Genomic DNA, 24,566 nt, shown 5'->3' with positions numbered 1-24,566 from the left:
AAATTCTGATTTGCTTTCACTTTAAATACAAAAATTATCGAAGAATTACACATTATCAGTCTAATCCATTTCACACAAAGCAATTTACTTATATCAATAGTGTCTCAGTAATTACTATATCTATTGAATCATTGTAGTCTGCTTGGAAAGCCCTGATATTACACGAAAGTTCTCGTCTGCACTGGTTGTAACAAGTACAGTGTGGTTAACATATTGTCATGTACTCCTCTCTACTGTAACTCAAAAGGTTTTACTAATACAATATTGGTTTCTGTAAGGGAAGGCTTAATAGCTTTGTCAGTTCATCTATGAGGACAATTTTTTTTAAGTTAAACTGAGACTTAAGAGAGTCAGAAACTCTCATTCTTTGTTGGAAGATTTAACTAGTTTTGAAATACTTGCTACGAAATCATGGTATGTATGATGTGAAATACGAACTAGGGTAGTCTGAAACCACGATAGCTTATAAGAAACAGGTCAAGATGGCTATTAGGTATATCTATTCTCTTCAGGTTAAATGTATCTAGACCGCTTTCCACTGGGAGGTTTACAATTTTGGTTTTTTAAAGCTCTGTCTTTCATATTCAAATGAACGTTCACACTTTTTTGTTAATTTGTGCTGTGTGTTTAAGTTAGGGACGGTTTTTTGAAGTCTACATCTGTAAATGGATAATTTGTTAAGCATCTGGACCGCTCATTTGTGTTTCGGCGGATAATTTTCAAATATACTATTGACAGATTCTCCATAGAACTTAGTGTGTTCATATAAAGCGGGTTAGGCCTGGTATTGCCAGGAGGTCAGGGCGCTGATCTCGTAATCTGAGAGTCGCAGGTTTGAATAATCCTTTACACCAAACATACAAGTCCTTTCAGCCGTGAGGGCTTTATAATATGACGATCAACCCCATTATTCTTTAGTAAAAGAGTAGCCCTAGAGTTAGTGGTAAGTGGTGATGTCTAGTTGCCCTCTCTCTAGTCTTACACTACTAAATTAGGGAGCTAGCGCAAAACAAACAAATAAAGTCTGTTTTGCCAAACCTAAGAAAACAGGTTGTGTTTATAAATAATTTAACAATGAAACAAATATATTACCATATTCGTCGATTAGATTGCTACATCAACAACAAATTGTTTGAATTTAATTTACACTAAAATAATGAAAATAAAATTGATTAAATGAAATCCCAGAGCCACAGAAATTCTTGAATAAATCCAATGTTACACACTTCTATTTTACTTTTGTATTCTTCGTGTTTGAAGCCAAGTGATATTTATAACATAAAACATTAAAGCGCTCTCCGAGAATGAATTGGTCGTGGTCTAAGGTTATTGTGTCGGACCATGAACCCGAGGATCCCACTGAAACAAAATAACGCCTTGCACTTCGAGGCGCCCGGCATGGCCAAGCGTGTTAAAGCGTGCGACTCATAATCTGAGGGTCGCGGGTTCGTATCCCCGTCGCGCCAAACTAGCTCGCCCTCCCAGCCGTGGGGGCGTTATAATGTGACGGTCAATCCCACTATTCGTTGGTAAAAGAGTAGGCCAAGAGTTGGCGGTGGGTGGTGAAGACTAGTTGTCTTCCTTCTAGTCTTACACTGCTAAATTAGGGACGGCTAGCACAGATAACCCTCGAGTAGCTTTGTGCGAAATTCCAAAACAAACAGAAACAAAACAAGCACTTCGAGGCAGTAACCGTGTTGTATGAGTGACGGTCAAATTCCACTATATGATTCGTTTATTCTAAAAGTTGTTTGTGGATGCTGTCGACTAACTAGCTGCCTTCCCCATAATTTATTAATTAAAAATTAGGAAGTGTTAGCGTAGATATCTTTGTACAGTTTTATTCTAATTAATTGTTCGGAATTAGGCACAAAGCACACAGAAATTTATTTGTGCTCTGTTTATCACAGGTATCGAAACCCGGTTTCTAGCTGTGTGAGTCTGTAGGTTTACCACCGTACCAATGGGGAACGTTTAGTTGTAATATCGGACTGAAACAAACAATGAAAGCTGGTACTCACCAGAAGTTTTAAAAAGTTATCTTAAACATGAAGTTTTCTCTAAATATCCTATTTCTTTTCTTCATTTTCTGTTTACGTAAACTGAAAAAAAAGTCTTTTCTGCATAGTATGCACTACAAGAGTTTTATATGCAAATGTTCTTAGTGACAAAACCCGTACTTGATTTATTTAGGAAATTTAGCAAACTCGAGAAAAGTTTCTGACTCTTAAGAACAATAAAGACGCCATATTTCTCTCTAGCATTAAAAATATTTACTTTACTCACTCGGAGAAACGTAACATAAATTAACATAATTGAGCTTGCGATGTATTTGTCAAAACTTTGATCTCGGAAATTACCGCACCGATTATCACCAATCAGAACAAGATAGAATTTTATAACTAGGCAGCACTTTTCTAGCTGGGCAATAAATTAAACAATTGAAATTTCCACAAAAATTATATATTTAAGATTTAACCAATAAAATAACATAGAAGGAGTAAGTTTCAAATATAAAACAGTCAGAAAACAAACTTAACGGAAAAGTAAGACAGTTTCATTGATAACTGCACCTACAAGGGAATACTCCAATAAAATCTGCAGTATGACGTAATGTTATGATAATAGTTCTTTTTTAAACTATATTTTTAATAAAACCCTCTTCCCCACGAATAGTGAACATTACTGAATGTCATTGCTGTAGAAATATCAGGCAATTCCAGAAATGGCCACGGGCCGAATAGCCTTTTGCAGGAATTACCTGTTATACATGCCCTGAGAGCGTTTATTTCTGCTAGTTGTATTAATGATACCACGGTTCTATTTTCTTCCATATACTCACAATGGATTTTGTATTCGCTATGATATGCATTTCTAAAAGTCCTGAGTTGACTGCTTGGGACATTATGCGCTCGCATATTCTTCATCATGAAGTAAACCAAGTAGATATAAAATGTATTATTGTTCACATAAGAAAAAAAATCTTGAAGCAGTATTGGCCATTTTGTGTTTGTGTGTCTCGTGATAACTGACGAAATGCAGAACCGATTGTCTCTGAACTTGGAATGTTTGTTTGTTTGTTTGAATTTAGCGCTAGCCGTCCCTAATTTAGCAGTGTAAGAGTAAAGGGAAGGCAACTAGTCATCACCAACCACCGCCAACTCTTGGGCTACTCTTTTACCAACAAACAATGGGATTGACCGTCACTTTATAACACCCCCACGGTTGAAGGGACCAGCATTTTTGGTGTGACGAGGATTCGAACCTGCGACCCTCGGTTTACGAGATGAGTGCCATAACAACCTGGCCATGCCGGGCCAACTGGAATGTATCCTTATTGTTTCATATAGAGAGAGACATTGGGGGCCTATATTCAGATCTATCACTTCTACGGCAACCGAAGGTTTGTATGTTTTCCTAGTAACACAAAATTTGAATTCGATTTTGTTAGGTCATATAAGTTACCTTACATATAATAATATCAACAATAACAATATAACAATATAATTTTTTTTTCTGAATTGTCCAAAAAATAAGGTGAAAATATGAAAAGAGCACTGTATTTTCAAAACATGGAATTAAAATACATTAAATAATCGTCACCAATTACTTAGCATTATAGTATGATAAAGAAGAAGTTAAGAAACACAAGCATGTACAGAAAGTGACGTTGAATATATAGTGAAAAAATCCTATTATTTGATAGCTGTTACACGTTTTAAAGAAAAAAAGCGGTTCACGTGTGGTAATAAAAAATAACCACACATATATTTTTGTCATTAACCTAAACTCTCGATTTCTAAATATGAACAGCTTAATGTAAAGAGGGGAAATATAATTTATTGGTATGATACAACTTGAAACCAAAGTCTGTGTGTTCACTGTTTATGTCAAAAGTGTGATTAAATAATCTATAACAAGGTTTTATGTACTTTAGTATTTAAGAATTAAACGTAAGGATATTAATATGACTAATGTAAAAATTGATTAGCAATGTCGTTACTTTGTAGAAGAAGTTAAAATTTTATCTTATTATGGTTAACTGACCAATACAAGAGCTTGACAATAACTTCAGTTTCCTTTAGAGGCAAATAAAACTTTTCTTTCGTCACTGTGGTTAAGCAGGCTAATATATAAAACGATTAGTAATTTAGAAACAAATAAATGTGCTTCTATTCTACTTTTTCAAGTTAACTTATCCATTTACTTTTTTCAGTGAAAATTTTGGCAGAGGATACATAATGGTTTGAGAAGTTAATGGATTGCATCTCAACGTTGAATGAAGAAGACCCATCTATATAGAAGCGGCACATTTTCATTTTCAAAATTTTTAGCTGCGGTATAACGGCTCATGAAATGGCTCTGAGTTTCAGCCGCAGCTGAGTAGTTTTTCGATCGTCTCTGATTTTTTTCTTCGGGTACAAACCTTCCACTCATAGTTCCTCCATCCCTTGAGCGACTTGAGAAGTAATTACAGTTTTAGACTCAGGAGGTAAAACTTTTCGATTGATGTATTTGACCACGATATAGGTTTTATAGACTAAGTTATTCTAATTCTGCTTAATCAACTTAAGGCAGTAGTTCCCAACCAGGGGTGCTCGCACCCCTTGGGGGTACGAGATAGCGTTCCAGGGGTTGCGAGATAACATTTGTTTTGGCCACCTTCACCTTTGTTCTTAAATAAATAATTACTGTGAGGGGTGCGAGAACATATTAAATTTTTTAAGGGGTGCAGAGCATAAAAAAGGTTGGGAACCACTGGCTTAAGGGAAGGCAGGTTGAGATCCTGATCAGTAATAAAATCGGATATACGCACGCCCCACGTTTGATATTGCTGGCGTACAAAAATATACATATTAAAAAGGAAACAAAGGTCTCGTAAATATAATTTGCTTTTATCCTGCCTGAAAGAATTTCAAGTGCCGCAGTTATTGTGGATTTCCTCTTGCTTTTACAGTCATTAACGTTTGCTGAAGATAGACCTGAATAGTAAGTCTATTACGTTTTAGCAGCAACATTAAACATTAATATATCATGCAAAAATCATTTAGGCTTAATTGTTAGAATTAATATCATTAAAAAAGAAGAAAAATAGCTTGATTTTTATTAAATTAGATTTAAGTTTCATTTAAAATCGCTCGCAAGTGGCACAGCGGTATGTCTGTGGACTTACAATGCTAGAAACTGAATTTTGATACCCGTGATGGGTAGAGCATATATAGCCCATTGTGTTGATTTGTGCTTATCGTCAAACCAAATAGAACATTTGGAAACCTCAATATCCAACAAACATTGCAACTGAACAAAGTAACATATACAAAAAAACAAAATGTAAGGAGAACATAGTGATTTTTTACTGGGAAAAAAACCCCGATAAAACAGGAAAAATATTCAGCAGTAATCTATAAAAAGTATTTAGATAAACACTGCTAACTATAAACAATTTTTTTTAATTTATTGGGCAGAGTACTGATAGCGCATTGTGTAGATTTGTTCTTAATAGGAAACAATGAATCAATCCGCATGACATACGGATAACATTGCAGTTTAATAATTGATTTAAAGTTTGGTAAGCTCAAGAGATGTCTTTAACAAACTGCAGGCCCGGCATGGTCAAGCGTATTAAGGCGTGCGACTCGTAATCTGAGGGTCGCGGGTTCACATCCCCGTCGAGCCAAACATGCTCACCCACCCAGCCGTGGGGGCGTTATAATGTGACGGTCAATCCCACTATTCGTTGGTAAAAGAGTAGCCCAAGAGTTGGCGGTGGGTGGTGATGACTAGTTGTCTTCCCTCTAGTCTTACACTGCTAAATTAGGGACGGCTAGCGCAGATAGCCCTCGAGTAGCTTTGTGCGAAATTCAAATAACAAACAAACAAACAAACTGTATTTAATTAATCACTGGTTCTTTAACCCCCATATGCTATTCGAAATACAGTTTTGTTTATTTCATAAATATTTTACAATTGTACTATTAAAATATGTTTATTAGTGTTCAGTACTTCAGAAGAAAGTTACATTTACACGACTGTCATGATTGTTTATTGTTATTTTAAGCAAAAAAGTTAAACAATGGCCTATTTCTGTTCTGACCACCCCTGGAATAAAAAAAAATCGGATTCTAGTGTTGTACTTCCATAGACATATCGCTGCGCCACTATGGGTTAACTGTTATATAAAGGAACTTGTGCAACATAAATGTTTCTTTTTCTAAACAAGCTCCTTCATGTACCCCTCACTCCTTGTATCAGTACCAGTTGAAAATTACTTTGGATGTTAGACATAACAATTCTCATTCAGGCCATGAGAGAGACCAACATGGTCTTGTCGACATCCCCTGAGAAGTGACACAGTGTGATCGCAGTCTACTTCTCACCTGTTGGTAATACCAGTAGAATGTTATCGAAACAACTGACTGTAAGTTGGCAGTACGGCTTAAATGAACTTCACAGATACTAAACACATCAAATTTAACTGTTGGAGTTGACTACAATGGCGAAACTAGAACTTTACTATAATGCAAATTGCAAGGTTAAGTGTCCTTTATGTGAGGTGATTCTATTGTCTACAGATTAACTAACAGTTGTGCAAGAGGTTAAAATAGAAGAGTAAAGATGACATTCGGCTCTTTTCGGGGAAATAAATTAACTTCAAACTAGGTTTTATTTTGAATCATAATTTTAATTTCGTACTTCAATAAATTCAATTTGTATTTCTTGAATAAAATTAATAAGATGAAATTAATTCTTTTTGATCAATGACCGCTTTCAAAAGTCTTTTTTGTGTAAAACTACCAATTTTAAATGTTCTTAGTTGAAAACTCTAGAAAATACTTTGAAACTGTGAAACTTACTTTTACCTAAAGCTAATTAACTATTTCTTGAAAAATATCTTGGAAATACTTTGGAATATTATTTTAGATATGCAGTACAATGCCTTAAAATGTTCAATTTTTCATTGACCATTTTGCTTGTCTTCTTTCTTGAAACCTTTTAAATTTTATAGCAGATATGTCATGTTTTCACTTATTTATTAACTTTTTAAACACATGGTGTATAGAATTAAATTAGAGTCGTTGAAATGTCAAATTAATTGCCAAATTATATATTAATTTAATCGTTTCACGTTTCATTTCAGAGTAGTTATATACACTTTCTTGTTCATATGTAGTAAATTTAGTGTTCACCTTAAACTTGTCTCTCAACATCTTCACCACGTCTAAGTTGTCATTAGTCCATGTTTGTTTGAGTCTTTTCAAATGAAGGTGTAGGTTTTTTCTGATCGCGATATTTAATGAAAACGACATCATATTTTAGAAAAGCACAAACAGTAGAACGGGGAATATCATTACAAACGTACTAGAGTATCAATGTAAGAAAATAATGTTTTATTCTTCAATATTTTAAATTTCCGTGAAGTGTTTTTGATGGTGATGTTGTTCTTAAAGACACTTTAACATAGGACCACACAATTGTCTCATGAGAGAGGTGAGAAATGAAACGTTTAATCAAAATATTCACCTATAATTATCTGATAAAAACATATTGACCTCTTATCGTATTTTTCTATACTCTTAAGTTATTTGAATCTCTCTTGTAATATTGGGTTGAGGAATAATTCGTGAGCGTTTTTTCAAGTTAAAAAAATATATTCATAAATGAAACGCTTTCGCAAAATATTTCATGTCATTTGGTAGATAATTTTTTGCTCTAATAGATGGTGTGTTTGATTTTCATATGTCTTTAATTTTTGCTTTCATTTTCAGCTCATTAATGGAATGTCAAGTGGACAAAATCGAGCATTTTCGACACCATCTGCTTTTCGCATTTAATTTCTTGCAATTTCGTTTAAAACAATGCATACTATATACCTAGGTATTACATGAAATAAAGTATCGCAATAAATGTTTTGGGTGTAATGTGTTCATTCATTGAAGTATTGTATAGTCTTGCATGTAATGCTTGAATGAAATTATTTAAAAACGCTCACGAATTATTCCTCAACCTAATATATAATACTATGGCCTTGACATGCGGTTAGCTATTTTGTGAGAACAATCGACTCCAAGAATCAGAGTTTGCGACATTACTTTCGACTTGCGCCCAGCTAGTAACACAAAGACAAACACTAGTTATTTGATTAAATGAGTATTTACCGGAAATCCTGTGTAAAATCACAGTAAAATACTAACGATAACTCACAGAAAGCAACACTGAGTAACGTTTTCCCGAATTATCAGTGCCTTTTCATCTTGCGTTTTACAACAAGTTGTGCAAATATTCGCTTTAAAGGGAATATTGGTTGAATATATCTTTTGCTACTAGTTTCTAGAATTTTTTCTAAAGTTTATTGTTTCATTTCCTATTATTTTATTTACGTTTAAATATGTTTACTGTCAAATATAGCAAGTTACTTTTCCTGAGGCATTGCGTGGAAAAGTCACAACTAATTTAAACATTCTAAACCATTAATGGCAGAAAATTACACTAAAGGTAAGTGAGAGTGTTGATTTACAAAAAAAAAAACAACAAAAAAAAACACTTTCCTACAAATATCTTGCAAAAATATAGAGTATTAGTTGATAAAAACATATTGACATCTTATCACCTTTTCCTATTCTCATTATAGATAAAGTAAATTATTTTCGATCAATGACCACATTTATATGTGATTTTTACTGAAATCTACCAGTTTCACGTATTCGTAATTAATAACTCGAGAAGAATACATTGAAACTGTATAATTTATCTTTACCTTAATCTTATTTATTATCCCTTTTGAATTTTTTTTTAAAAATACCTCTGAATATTATTTTAGAAAACGTACATTTTTATTTCCTTCCTTATATATCTGCGTTCTACAAACGTTTAAAATTTCAAGTAAATTTATCTTGTTTGATTAATTTATTTATTGTAATTCTTGTCGTAAATACAATAAAATGATAATAACTATTAAACAAATATCGAAAAGGTGGTCATTGAAATATGAAAGTAATTACGTTTTAATCTTATCGTTTGCACGTTTTTCTTGAGAGAAATGTATATACACTATTTTGTTCATCTCTAACGAGCCTCCCGCTAGTATAGCGGTATGTCTCCGGATTTACAACGCTAAACTCAGGGGTTCGATTCCCCTCGGTGGGCTGAGCAGATAGTCCGATGTGGCTTTGCTCTAAGAAAAACAAACACACTCATCTCTAACGAATTTTGAGTTATCCTTAAACCCGTATCATTAGGCAAATTCTGTTTCACTCTTTTGAAGTGAGGAAGAAGGTTTTTAAAATGATAGTTCAAAAATCAACGTCATGTTTTTCAATAACCGAATAGAATTATGAGAAGATCAACACAAACTTCTTTCTGTGACAAACTGAGAACGAGGTGTTTAATTATACGAGAATTTAAATTTCTGTTATGTGTGTTTTGTTCGTTCATGAGCCTCGCATGGACAACGCGTAAGGCGTGCGACTGGTAATTCGCGGGTTCGCGCCCGCGTCGCGCTAAACACGCTCGCCCTCCCAGACGTGGGAGCGTATCATGTGACGGTCAATCCCACTATTCGTTGGTAAAAGAGTAGCCCAAGAGTTGGCGGTGGGTGGTGATGACTAGCTGCCTTCCCTCTAGTCTTACACTGCTAAATTAGGGACGGCTAGCACAGATAGCCCTCGAGTAGCTTTGTGCAAAATTTAAAAACAAACAAACTTTAATGGTCAGTTGTGTAGCCTTTCAGGTGAATTACTTGGCGCAATCTCTCCTCATAGCCCTCCATGATCGTTTGACAGTACTCGACTGGTATTTTCTTCCATTCTTCTTTACAGAAGGCCTCCAACTCTTGCAAGTTTTTCGGATAACGCTGATGAACTCTGGTCTTCAACTCATGCCAAAGGTTTTTAATTGGGTTGAGATCGGGTGACTGGGATGGCCACTCCAAAACGCTTATATGGTTCCTCTGCATACAGGATCTCATATATTTCGATGTGTGTTAAGGGTCATTGTCGTGCTGGAAGATCCAACGACACCCAAGCCGTAGTTTCCGAGCATTATTCTTGATATAAGTACCTAATATATCAACGTATTCTTCTTTTTTCATGATTCCGTTGACGCGGTGAAGGCTGCCTACACCAGAAGAGCTGAAGGAACTCCATAGCATGATCGAGCCACCTCCGTGTATAACTGTAGGGACGGGGTTCTTTGGAAGATTTAGTTCCCCCTTCTTACGGAAAATATAGCGAACATCATTGTGGCCGAAAAGCTCGATTTTAGTCTCGTCTAACCAAGGAATACTCTTCCAATAGGTAAAGAGTTAATCTACATGCTTTCTTGCACACCTCAATCGTGCTTTTAAATAAACAGGCTATAAATATGGAGTTCTACGAGGACGGCATGCTTTGAACCCAGAAGAGCGTAACATGTTCGTAACTGTAGAAATGCTTACTTCAACCCCAGTTTCTCTTACCAGTTTCTGTATGTCATTACGTGTTAAACGAGAGTTCCTTCTAACTTCTTTGAGAACCTTCCTCTTGGTTCTCTCTGGAATTTTGGTGGAGTGTCCGGAACGAGGGAGGTTAACAGTTGATCCTGTAAGCTTAAACATGGCAATTATCCTTTGGTCAGTAGATTTCGGGACATTAAGTTGTGTAGCAATACCGGAGAGAGGCACACGAGACTTGTATTTTACAATAATTCGGTTTTTTAAATCATTGGACAGTTGTTTCCTGTTCGCCATGATGATCAAGCAGATAATAACGAAGACGACGCTAAATTACCGAAATACATTTTTTGCTGGCTAAATTCCAACAATTATGAACCCAGTGTCTAGTTTTGGAATGGTATAATGTAGTTTATTTGCCAAACTAAACAAAATTTTTACGGGAATATCAGTTTTTTTCACACGTTCTGAACTGTACGAACACTTCATGTTCCTCCTATTTTTGGTTATTTGTTTATAAACAGTTTATAGTTTATTCGTCGTTTAATTTACATAAACATTTTTGTAGATGTGTGTTTTTATAATATCTTATACTTCTATTAGCCTACTAGTGATACTTTTTAAGTTATGAGCAAAATACCACTCGGGACGCAGGGGTACGAACACTTTCTGTCGTAACTGTAGATGCCTTGAATAATTATTTTAATAAACAGGAAATAATGAAGTATAAGAAAATGTGGGTATGAAGCAATGATGTTTTAGAACAATAACAGCTTCAAGAACATACTAAGAAAGCTGTCGCCGTTGATTAAATAATATCTAGTTGATGAAGAACTGGTATTATCAAGAGGAGTTATTTAAAACAGAGATTCAGAGAAAGCCGCTGAAAAACATCCGCTATTTGTTTAAATTGGAACATGTAGATACTGTCAACGTTAAAAGGGATTATTCAAGCTGTGAAGCAAAGATAATAAATTGTCCATTGTATATTTGAGTTGAAGTGAATTGACACTATCGAGTTTAAAAGGGGTTAAGCAAACTTAGACGTTGAAACCAAGAAGAACCTGAATGGTGGATCAATACTACAGTATGGTTTATTGTTTCCAAAAGGATGTTTAACTAACAAGCTTAAAAGTTCGTAAATAGGAGGGAAATGCGTCAGTATGAGCTATTGGTAACTAAAGAGCTTTAGAAATCATAAACAGGAATTCATCTGACACCATGACACTATGATTATGCCACCAATATCACCCCTCAGCTAGTATAAAAGATCCTAGAACAAATGCCCAAATGTTCAAAATCTAGCAAGCAATCTTACATGATCGAGATCATCATCTGGAAGGCTCACATCTCATATCTCATCTTCGTCAGAAGAAGAAGGGAGAGAAGTTAAGAAGGAATCGAGGAACAAGTATAGAAGATGTCTCTTGCTGTTAGTGAAAGCCAGGCAATTTCACGCCCAAGCTCTTTGTAAGTAATTTTAATTCCATTCTTTCTTAGACATCAGTCGTCATGTTAATAGAGTTAAAATGATTGTCTATGATAAACAAGAATAAAATATATATATATGTAAATATTAAGTGTTTCACGACTTATATAAAAATTGGTATTGAAAGTCCTGGTCTAAAGTCTCTTCACTTTATTTTAACTATAAACCCTCGAATTAGTGCCTGCGTGCTCCATTCGCCCACTGCATCCCCACTTCAAATAAACATTTCATGCAACAGTAGGTAGTTTGTTTGTTTGTTTTGGAATTTCGTGCAAAGCTACACAAGGGCTATCTGGGCTAGCCGTCCTTAATTTAGCAGTGTAAGACTAGAGGGAAGGCAGTTAGTCATCCTCACCCACTGCTAACTCTTGGGCTACTCTTTTACCAACGAATAATGGAATTGATCGCCCATTATAACCCCCACGGCTAAAAGAGCAAGCATGTTTGGTGCGACGGGGATTTGAACCCGCAACCCTCAGATTACGAGTCGAACGCTTTAACCTACCTGGCCATGCCGGGCCACAGTAGATAGTATTATCCGAAACTCAAATGGCTAAGCCTAACAACCCTTCGGCCTACCTGCAAGCCAGCCTTTGACTACGTTACGCAAATATTCGATTTAAATAAAATTTCGGTTGAATATATCTTTTGCTATTAGTTTCTAGAAAGTTTTCTAAGCTGCATTGTTTTGTTTTCTATCATTTTAATTACATTTAAATATTTTATTAATTTAATGTCGAACAAAGCAAGTTACTTTTCCTGAGGCATCACGTGGAAGTCACAACTATTTTAAACATTCTTAACTATTAGTAGCAGAACAACAATTTTAAACGATTCAAAGGGTGTATGTATGTATTACTTTTGTAAGAATTTACGTGGAGAACGCTATATTAAAAATAAAGAATTAGATAATTATTTATTATTTCAGTGGTTGTCTTTCTTCATAGATATCTTTAATCGACAAAGGAAATGTATATATTAATTTATCTACAATTTAATCCTTTTCCCTAAGAACGTATAAAAGTACCATTAAAGTTGTATCTAAGCAGTGGCGGCGCCAGGATATTTTCGTTGGAGGGGGGACTAAGGGGGGCTGAGGTAAACTGTGGAGGGGCTTCCCAAAATGCCATCAATATGAAGTATAGATGGTAAATTATAATAATATAAATACCAAGGTACATTTCAAAAAGGTGTGCTATTTTGAACTGCGTTTTAATTGCAGTTTTCATTGGAAACTCATTCTCTGATTAATAATTCATTATTACAAATTACAAATAATCCGTTTATAAAAATATGCGTACATGTAAAAAAGAGGAAGCTCACCTAAATTCCACCCAAGGTAATACATAATAATAATGAAAATCAAGATTACTTAGATTGAACATTTAATATACCATTAAGAGTAAAGCTACAAATCAAAAGAAATATAACATAAAGACATAGTTTGCATAGCAGAAACGAATTATCCCATGAGGAAAAGTAAGGTCACTATCAGGCTAACTATCTTTCATCATGTTGTGTTTATAGTTAATATTACTTCAAAACAATGCGTCTGTTCTGGTGATTGGCAGCAAATTTTTAATGGCTGATACACAACGCAAAATGATCTCACAGAGGACACAACACTGGCTAAATGCTTCATAGGTTTGACCTATACAGAATACACTTATACATGCATGCTATATTTTACTTTTCAATAAAAGATAAATAAAATTAATGGTTAAATACCTGTGAAACCTTTGGTTTATGAAGTAAAATCCCTGATGATCCGTTGTAACTTGAAATCAACGTGGTTGTCTAATCTTCGTCAAAGCTCAAGATAGAATGGTATTACACAGGGAAGCGGCAATACAGCGCATGAGTTTCAGTGCATTCAGTACGTTGTTATGGGATGCATAATACATACTTCCGTCTAAATGAAGAATGTATGTCTCTAAATGAGACAGATCTATGTCTCATTGATGTTAATTGTTAAGCAACAACGACGATTGTGTTTTCCATATTTTATGAATATATGTAGGTAACAATATTGGGGGGCTGAGGGGGGCTTGGTTCATTTGGGGGGGCTCAAGCAACCCCAAGCCTTTCCCCCCCTGGCGCCGCAACTGTATCTAAGTCGAAAGTCATGTAATTGAATTGACCAGTCCCTAAAACCATAAACATTTGTGAAATGAATCGATGTTTGTATATCATGCTTTCTCTGCAGTAGTCTTTTACGTCATTACAAGAAAACACTGTAAAATTGATATAATAATAATTTGGGTACAATGATATAATTCGACGTGGAAGAACGAAACATATTGAAAATGATAGACCACCATCTGATTTTATATAACAATACAATTTGAATATAGGAAGAACAATATCAATCATCGAATAATGCACCATATCTAAAACCATTTTTCACGGCTCGTTGGTCTAAGGATATGATTCTCGCTTCGGGTGCGAGAGGTCGCGGGTTTAAATCCCGGACGAGATTCTATATAACATAACGTCTTTACAAGAAATGGCAATCAGAAGAAAACCTACAACTTTTATTCGAAACACTCAAACAAACAACGACTAAGGATAGCTTACACGTGTTAGAGATATTAAGATACAGGTTGAATGTGAACTCTAAATTTATTACAGATGAACAAGATAGTGCATATAACTTATCTTAAATGAAACGTGAATCTATAAAATTAATATATAATACAGTACTTACTTTGACATTTCAACGACTGCCTATTCATTGTGAGTACAACGTGATCAAAAAGTTAACAAACAAAGGAAAACATGACATAGTTCCTATGAAATTGAGACGTCTGAAGACAGCTGACGTGGTAAACAGTAAATGAAAATTTGTTCTTTTTGAGTCATTCTTATCCATTCCTAATATAATATTCCAAGGTATTTTCGAGATATTTTACAAGGAATAATTAAATACCTTTAGCTAAAAGTAAGTTATACATTTTGAAAGTATTTTTTCGAGTTCCTAACTTAGAATATGTAAAATTGGTAGTTTTTAAAGAGAAACGACTTTTGAAAGCGGTCATTGATCGAAAATAAATTGCTTCTTCTAGTATGGTAGTAGTAAAAGTCGATGAAATATCAATATCTCTTTACCAAATAATAATTGATATTTTTGCAATATATTAGTAGCAGAATGAAATGTTTTGAAATAAAACAGTCACATATTTTAGGGAAGTGTTCTGATACCAATCGTAAAAAAAATTATATTAATTTTGAATTTTCCACGCCATAAGTTATTAAAAGAAACATGATTTATTCGACATTAACTTTAGAAAATATTTCCACGATATAAAAATAATAAGAGTGAACAAACCTAAACAGCTTAGAGATAGTTTTAGAATATAACAACCAAATATATACTGAAGCTATATTTTATTTAATGCTAAAACTTGAACAACTTGTTGCAAAAATGTTTGAGAATAAGTTTCTAATAATATAAGAAACCGTTATTCGGTGCTGTTTTGTAGAAGTTGTTATGGGTCTCTTTGTGATTCCGACATTGAATATTTATTGAAGAAGTACAACTCATTGACAATTCCGTATATGCATCAACATTTGTGAAGTAAATCGATGTTTTTTTATCATACTTTTTCTGCATTAGTCTTTTACGTCATTACGTGAGAACTCTGTAAAATTGATATAATAATAATTTGAGTACAAAGATTTAATTAGACGTGGAAGGAAGAAACTTATTGGAAATGATTGTCCACCATCTGATTTTATATGACAATACAATTTGAATTTCGGAAGAAAAATATCAGTCATAGAATAATTTACCCTATCTTTAAACACTTGTCACGGCTCGTTGGTCTAGGGGTATGATTCTCGCTTAGGGTGCGAGAGGTCCCGGGTTCAAATCCCGGACGAGCCCATTTGAATTTTAAATTGTCTTCCTCGGTATTAGTGACTTGCGTACTCTCAGAGAAGAGACACGAGGCTTGCTTTGAGACACTTGTATTGACTCTTGCAACTTTATGTTTGGGAAAGTATGGTCAGGAAAATTTATGTTATATATTCCTGGTTTTATAAAGGTGGTAGTGAATGAACTGTTTCCAAATTTAATTAATTTCTATTCTACGACATCACGGAGGCTTTCTGAGCAGAAACGAAAGGTTCAAAAGATTCATGACACAATTTCTATCAAGAACGGTACATTTAGTAATGGTATGATGGAGTAAAGAGGAACTGTATTTATTTAAACGAGTTCGTTTGTTCTAGAGTTTTTCATATAGAAATAAATTAGTGTGGAAAAATATAAATTCGGTCAAATATTTCATTTCACATCTTTCTCAAAAATGAATTTGTGCCACTAGGTTAAATTATTACTCAGATTAAAATCGACATTAAAAAAACTTCAGGGGTATATATATTCTCGAAAATTTAAACATCTTTTTGTCATTTTCACCCCGTAAAATGTTTGTACTGTTTTACCCGTTCTACTGTTTGAGCTTCTCTATAACATATCGTCATTACAAGAAATGGCAATCAGAAGAAAACCTACAACTTTTATTCGAAACACTCAAACAAACAACGACTAAGGATAGCTTACACGTGTTAGAGATATTAAGATACAAATTGAATGTGAACTCTAAATTTACTGCCTCTTCATTGTAAGTTTCAACGTGATCAAAAAAAAAGTTAACAAACAAATGCAAACATGACATAGTTCCTATGAAATTGAGACGTCTGAAGACAGCTGACGTGGTAAACAGTAAATGAAAATTTGTTCTTTTGAGTCATTCTTATCCATTCCTAATATAATATTCCAAGGTATTTTCGAGATATTTTACAAGGAATAATTAAATACCTTTAGGTAAAAGTAAGTTATACATTTTGAAAGTATTTTTTCGAGTTCCTAACTACGAATATGTAAAATTGGTAGTTTTTAAAGAGAAACGACTTTTGAAAGCGGTCATTGATCGAAAATAAATTGCTTCTTCTAGTATGGTAGTAGTAAAAGTCGATGAAATATCAATATCTCTTTACCAAATAATAATTGATATTTTTGCAATATATTAGTAGCAGAATGAAATGTTTTGAAATAAAACAGTCACATATTTTAGGGAAGTGTTCTGATACCAATCGTAAAAAAAATTATATTAATTTTGAATTTTCCACGCCATAAGTTATTAAAAGAAACATGATTTATTCGACATTAACTTTAGAAAATATTTCCACGATATAAAAATAATAAGAGTGAACAAACCTAAACAGCTTAGAGATAGTTTTAGAATATAACAACCAAATATATACTGAAGCTATATTTTATTTAATGCTAAAACTTGAACAACTTGTTGCAAAAATGTTTGAGAATAAGTTTCTAATAATATAAGAAACCGTTATTCGGTGCTGTTTTGTAGAAGTTGTTATGGGTCTCTTTGTGATTCCGACATTGAATATTTATTGAAGAAGTAGAACTCATTGACAATTCCGTACATGCATCAACATTTGTGAAGTAAATCGATGTTTTCTTATCATAATTTTTCTGCATTAGTCTTTTACGTCATTACGTAAGAACTCTGTAAAATTGATATAATAATAATTTGAGTACAATGATTTAATTAGACGAGGAAGGACGAAACTTATTGGAAATGATAGTCCACCATCTGATTTTATATGACAATACAATTTGAATTTCGGAAGAAAAATATCAGTCATAGAATAATTTACCCTATCTTTAAACACTTGTCACGGCTCGTTGGTCTAGGGGTATGATTCTCGCTTAGGGTGCGAGAGGTCCCGGGTTCAAATCCCGGACGAGCCCATTTGAATTTTAAATTGTCTTTCTCGGTATTAGTGACTTGCGTACTCTCAGAGAAGAGACACGAGGCTTGCTTTGAGACACTTGTATTGACTCTTGCAACTTTATGTTTGGGAAAGTATGGTGAGGAAAATTTATGTTGTATATTCCTGGTTTTATAAAGGTGGGAGTGAATGAACTGTTTCCAAATTTAATTAATTTCTATTCTACGACATCACGGAGGCTTTCTGAGCAGAAACGAAAGGTTCAAAAGATTCATGACACAATTTCTATCAAGAACGGTACATTTAGTAATGGTATGATGGAGTAAAGAGGAACTGTATTTATTTAAACGAGTTCGTTTGTTCTAGAGTTTTTCATATAGAAATAAATTAGTGTGGAAAAATATAAATTCAAGTATACATTTCGGTCAAATATTTCATTTCACATCTTTCTCAAAAATGAATTTGTGCCACTAGGTTAAATTATTACTCAGATTAAAATCGACATTAAAAAAACTTCAGGGGTATATATATTCTCGAAAATTTAAACATCTTTTTGTCATTTTCACCCCGTAAAATGTTTGTACTGTTTTACCCGTTCTACTGTTTGAGCTTCTCTATAACATATCGTCATTACAAGAAATGGCAATCAGAAGAAAACCTACAACTTTTATTCGAAACACTCAAACAAACAACGACTAAGGATAGCTTACACGTGTTAGAGATATTAAGATACAAATTGAATGTGAACTCTAAATTTACTGCCTCTTCATTGTAAGTACAACGTGATCAAAAAGTTAACAAACAAATGCAAACATGACATAGTTCCTATGAAATTGAGACGTCTGAAGACAGCTGACGTGGTAAACAGTAAATGAAAATTTGTTCTTTTTGAGTCATTCTTATCCATTCCTAATATAATATTCCAAGGTATTTTCGAGATATTTTACAAGGAATAATTAAATACCTTTAGGTAAAAGTAAGTTATACATTTTGAAAGTATTTTTTCGAGTTCCTAACTACGAATATGTAAAATTGGTAGTTTTTAAAGAGAAACGACTTTTGAAAGCGGTCATTGATCGAAAATAAATTGCTTCTTCTAGTATGGTAGTAGTAAAAGTCGATGAAATATCAATATCTCTTTACCAAATAATAATTGATATTTTTGCAATATATTAGTAGCAGAATGAAATGTTTTGAAATAAAACAGTCACATATTTTAGGGAAGTGTTCTGATACCAATCGTAAAAAAAATTATATTAATTTTGAATTTTCCACGCCATAAGTTATTAAAAGAAACATGATTTATTCGACATTAACTTTAGAAAATATTTCCACGATATAAAAATAATAAGAGTGAACAAACCTAAACAGCTTAGAGATAGTTTTAGAATATAACAACCAAATATATACTGAAGCTATATTTTATTTAATGCTAAAATTTGAACAACTTGTTGCAAAAATGTTTGAGAATAAGTTTCTAATATTATAAGAAACCGTTATTCGGTGCTGTTTTGTAGAAGTTGTTATGGGTCTCTTTGTGATTCCGACATTGAATATTTATTGAAGAAGTAGAACTCATTGACAATTCCGTACATGCATCAACATTTGTGAAGTAAATCGATGTTTTCTTATCATAATTTTTCTGCATTAGTCTTTTACGTCATTACGTAAGAACTCTGTAAAATTGATATAATAATAATTTGAGTACAATGATTTAATTAGACGAGGAAGGACGAAACTTATTGGAAATGATAGTCCACCATCTGATTTTATATGACAATACAATTTGAATTTCGGAAGAACAATATCAGTCATAGAATAATTTACCCTATCTTTAAACACTTGTCACGGCTCGTTGGTCTAGGGGTATGATTCTCGCTTAGGGTGCGAGAGGTCCCGGGTTGAAATCCCGGACGAGCCCATTTGAATTTTAAATTGTCTTTCTCGGTATTAGTGACTTGCGTACTCTCAGAGAAGAGACACGAGGCTTGCTTTGAGACACTTGTATTGACTCTTGCAACTTTATGTTTGGGAAAGTATGGTCAGGAAAATTTATGTTGTATATTCCTGGTTTTATAAAGGTGGGAGTGAATGAACTGTTTCCAAATTTAATTAATTTCTATTCTACGACATCACGGAGGCTTTCTGAGCAGAAACGAAAGGTTCAAAAGATTCATGACACAATTTCTGTCAAGAACGGTACATTTAGTAATGGTATGATGGAGTGGAGAGGTACTGTATTTCTTTAAACGAGTTCGTTTGTTCTAGAGTTTTTCATATAGAAATAAATTAGTGTGGAAAAATATAAATTCAAGTATACATTTCGGTCAAATATTTCATTTCACATCTTTCTCAAAAATGAATTTGTGCCACTAGGTTAAATTATTACTCAGATTAAAATCGACATTAAAAAAACTTCAGGGGTATATATATTCTCGAAAATTTAAACATCTTTTTGTCATTTTCACCCCGTAAAATGTTTGTACTGTTTTACCCGTTCTACTGTTTGAGCTTCTCTATAACATATCGTCATTACAAGAAATGGCAATCAGAAGAAAACCTACAACTTTTATTCGAAACACTCAAACAAACAACGACTAAGGATAGCTTACACGTGTTAGAGATATTAAGATACAAATTGAATGTGAACTCTAAATTTACTGCCTCTTCATTGTAAGTACAACGTGATCAAAAAGTTAACAAACAAATGCAAACATGACATAGTTCCTATGAAATTGAGACGTCTGAAGACAGCTGACGTGGTAAACAGTAAATGAAAATTTGTTCTTTTTGAGTCATTCTTATCCATTCCTAATATAATATTCCAAGGTATTTTCGAGATATTTTACAAGGAATAATTAAATACCTTTAGGTAAAAGTAAGTTATACATTTTGAAAGTATTTTTTCGAGTTCCTAACTACGAATATGTAAAATTGGTAGTTTTTAAAGAGAAACGACTTTTGAAAGCGGTCATTGATCGAAAATAAATTGCTTCTTCTAGTATGGTAGTAGTAAAAGTCGATGAAATATCAATATCTCTTTACCAAATAATAATTGATATTTTTGCAATATATTAGTAGCAGAATGAAATGTTTTGAAATAAAACAGTCACATATTTTAGGGAAGTGTTCTGATACCAATCGTAAAAAAAATTATATTAATTTTGAATTTTCCACGCCATAAGTTATTAAAAGAAACATGATTTATTCGACATTAACTTTAGAAAATATTTCCACGATATAAAAATAATAAGAGTGAACAAACCTAAACAGCTTAGAGATAGTTTTAGAATATAACAACCAAATATATACTGAAGCTATATTTTATTTAATGCTAAAATTTGAACAACTTGTTGCAAAAATGTTTGAGAATAAGTTTCTAATATTATAAGAAACCGTTATTCGGTGCTGTTTTGTAGAAGTTGTTATGGGTCTCTTTGTGATTCCGACATTGAATATTTATTGAAGAAGTAGAACTCATTGACAATTCCGTACATGCATCAACATTTGTGAAGTAAATCGATGTTTTCTTATCATAATTTTTCTGCATTAGTCTTTTACGTCATTACGTAAGAACTCTGTAAAATTGATATAATAATAATTTGAGTACAATGATTTAATTAGACGAGGAAGGACGAAACTTATTGGAAATGATAGTCCACCATCTGATTTTATATGACAATACAATTTGAATTTCGGAAGAACAATATCAGTCATAGAATAATTTACCCTATCTTTAAACACTTGTCACGGCTCGTTGGTCTAGGGGTATGATTCTCGCTTAGGGTGCGAGAGGTCCCGGGTTGAAATCCCGGACGAGCCCATTTGAATTTTAAATTGTCTTTCTCGGTATTAGTGACTTGCGTACTCTCAGAGAAGAGACACGAGGCTTGCTTTGAGACACTTGTATTGACTCTTGCAACTTTATGTTTGGGAAAGTATGGTGAGGAAAATTTATGTTGTATATTCCTGGTTTTATAAAGGTGGGAGTGAATGAACTGTTTCCAAATTTAATTAATTTCTATTCTACGACATCACGGAGGCTTTCTGAGCAGAAACGAAAGGTTCAAAAGATTCATGACACAATTTCTGTCAAGAACGGTACATTTAGTAATGGTATGATGGAGTGGAGATGTACTGTATTTCTTTAAACGAGTTCGTTTGTTCTAGAGTTTTTCATATAGAAATAAATTAGTGTGGAAAAATATAAATTCAAGTATACATTTCGGTCAAATATTTCATTTCACATCTTTCTCAAAAATGAATTTGTGCCACTAGGTTAAATTATTACTCAGATTAAAATCGACATTAAAAAAACTTCAGGGGTATATATATTCTCGAAAATTTAAACATCTTTTTGTCATTTTCACCCCGTAAAATGTTTGTACTGTTTTACCCGTTCTACTGTTTGAGCTTCTCTATAACATATCGTCATTACAAGAAATGGCAATCAGAAGAAAACCTACAACTTTTATTCGAAACACTCAAACAAACAACGACTAAGGATAGCTTACACGTGTTAGAGATATTAAGATACAAATTGAATGTGAACTCTAAATTTACTGCCTCTTCATTGTAAGTACAACGTGATCAAAAAGTTAACAAACAAATGCAAACATGACATAGTTCCTATGAAATTGAGACGTCTGAAGACAGCTGACGTGGTAAACAGTAAATGAAAATTTGTTCTTTTTGAGTCATTCTTATCCATTCCTAATATAATATTCCAAGGTATTTTCGAGATATTTTACAAGGAATAATTAAATACCTTTAGGTAAAAGTAAGTTATACATTTTGAAAGTATTTTTTCGAGTTCCTAACTACGAATATGTAAAATTGGTAGTTTTTAAAGAGAAACGACTTTTGAAAGCGGTCATTGATCGAAAATAAATTGCTTCTTCTAGTATGGTAGTAGTAAAAGTCGATGAAATATCAATATCTCTTTACCAAATAATAATTGATATTTTTGCAATATATTAGTAGCAGAATGAAATGTTTTGAAATAAAACAGTCACATATTTTAGGGAAGTGTTCTGATACCAATCGTAAAAAAAAATTATATTAATTTTGAATTTTCCACGCCATAAGTTATTAAAAGAAACATGATTTATTCGACATTAACTTTAGAAAATATTTCCACGATATAAAAATAATAAGAGTGAACAAACCTAAACAGCTTAGAGATAGTTTTAGAATATAACAACCAAATATATACTGAAGCTATATTTTATTTAATGCTAAAATTTGAACAACTTGTTGCAAAAATGTTTGAGAATAAGTTTCTAATATTATAAGAAACCGTTATTCGGTGCTGTTTTGTAGAAGTTGTTATGGGTCTCTTTGTGATTCCGACATTGAATATTTATTGAAGAAGTACAACTCATTGACAATTCCGTATATGCATCAACATTTGTGAAGTAAATCGATGTTTTCTTATCATAATTTTTCTGCATTAGTCTTTTACGTCATTACGTAAGAACTCTGTAAAATTGATATAATAATAATTTGAGTACAATGATTTAATTAGACGTGGAAGGACGAAACTTATTGGAAATGATAGTCCACCATCTGATTTTATATGACAATACAATTTGAATTTCGGAAGAACAATATCAGTCATAGAATAATTTACCCTATCTTTAAACACTTGTCACGGCTCGTTGGTCTAGGGGTATGATTCTCGCTTAGGGTGCGAGAGGTCCCTGGTTGAAATCCCGGACGAGCCCATTTGAATTTTAAATTGTCTTTCTCGGTATTAGTGACTTGCGTACTCTCAGAGAAGAGACACGAGGCTTGCTTTGAGACACTTGTATTGACTCTTGCAACTTTATGTTTGGGAAAGTATGGTGAGGAAAATTTATGTTGTATATTCCTGGTTTTATAAAGGTGGGAGTGAATGAACTGTTTCCAAATTTAATTAATTTCTATTCTACGACATCACGGAGGCTTTCTGAGCAGAAACGAAAGGTTCAAAAGATTCATGACACAATTTCTGTCAAGAACGGTACATTTAGTAATGGTATGATGGAGTAAAGAGGAACTGTATTTCTTTAAACGAGTTCGTTTGTTCTAGAGTTTTTCATATAGAAATAAATTAGTGTGGAAAAATATAAATTCAAGTATACATTTCGGTCAAATATTTCATTTCACATCTTTCTCAAAAATGAATTTGTGCCACTAGGTTAAATTATTACTCAGATTAAAATCGACATTAAAAAAACTTCAGGGGTATATATATTCTCGAAAATTTAAACATCTTTTTGTCATTTTCACCCCGTAAAATGTTTGTACTGTTTTACCCGTTCTACTGTTTGAGCTTCTCTATAACATATCGTCATTACAAGAAATGGCAATCAGAAGAAAACCTACAACTTTTATTCGAAACACTCAAACAAACAACGACTAAGGATAGCTTACACGTGTTAGAGATATTAAGATACAAATTGAATGTGAACTCTAAATTTACTGCCTCTTCATTGTAAGTACAACGTGATCAAAAAGTTAACAAACAAATGCAAACATGACATAGTTCCTATGAAATTGAGACGTCTGAAGACAGCTGACGTGGTAAACAGTAAATGAAAATTTGTTCTTTTGAGTCATTCTTATCCATTCCTAATATAATATTCCAAGGTATTTTCGAGATATTTTACAAGGAATAATTAAATACCTTTAGGTAAAAGTAAGTTATACATTTTGAAAGTATTTTTTCGAGTTCCTAACTACGAATATGTAAAATTGGTAGTTTTTAAAGAGAAACGACTTTTGAAAGCGGTCATTGATCGAAAATAAATTGCTTCTTCTAGTATGGTAGTAGTAAAAGTCGATGAAATATCAATATCTCTTTACCAAATAATAATTGATATTTTTGCAATATATTAGTAGCAGAAT

General features: G+C 33.1%; 4 non-coding genes across 4 annotated transcripts; all 4 read left to right on the top strand.

Moving 5' to 3' along the window:
- The first annotated feature begins 15,729 nt into the window (after positions 1 to 15,729).
- TRNAP-AGG (transfer RNA proline (anticodon AGG)) lies at positions 15,730 to 15,801 on the top strand. Its single transcript has one exon. It is a non-coding gene; the product is annotated as a tRNA-Pro (tRNA).
- Positions 15,802 to 17,622: 1,821 nt separating this feature from the next.
- On the top strand, positions 17,623 to 17,694 carry TRNAP-AGG (transfer RNA proline (anticodon AGG)). The gene has a single exon. It is a non-coding gene; the product is annotated as a tRNA-Pro (tRNA).
- A 1,830-nt stretch (positions 17,695 to 19,524) lies between these two features.
- On the top strand, positions 19,525 to 19,596 carry TRNAP-AGG (transfer RNA proline (anticodon AGG)). Its single transcript has one exon. It is a non-coding gene; the product is annotated as a tRNA-Pro (tRNA).
- A 1,830-nt stretch (positions 19,597 to 21,426) lies between these two features.
- Positions 21,427 to 21,498, top strand: TRNAP-AGG (transfer RNA proline (anticodon AGG)). Its single transcript has one exon. It is a non-coding gene; the product is annotated as a tRNA-Pro (tRNA).
- Positions 21,499 to 24,566: the final 3,068 nt, after the last annotated feature.

This window comes from Tachypleus tridentatus, chromosome 13 (assembly GCF_004210375.1).
Source record: "Tachypleus tridentatus isolate NWPU-2018 chromosome 13, ASM421037v1, whole genome shotgun sequence".
Classification (NCBI taxonomy): Eukaryota; Metazoa; Arthropoda; class Merostomata; order Xiphosura; family Limulidae; genus Tachypleus; species Tachypleus tridentatus.
Note: the sequence above shows the minus strand (reverse complement) of the source record. Positions and strands in the feature narration are given on the sequence as shown.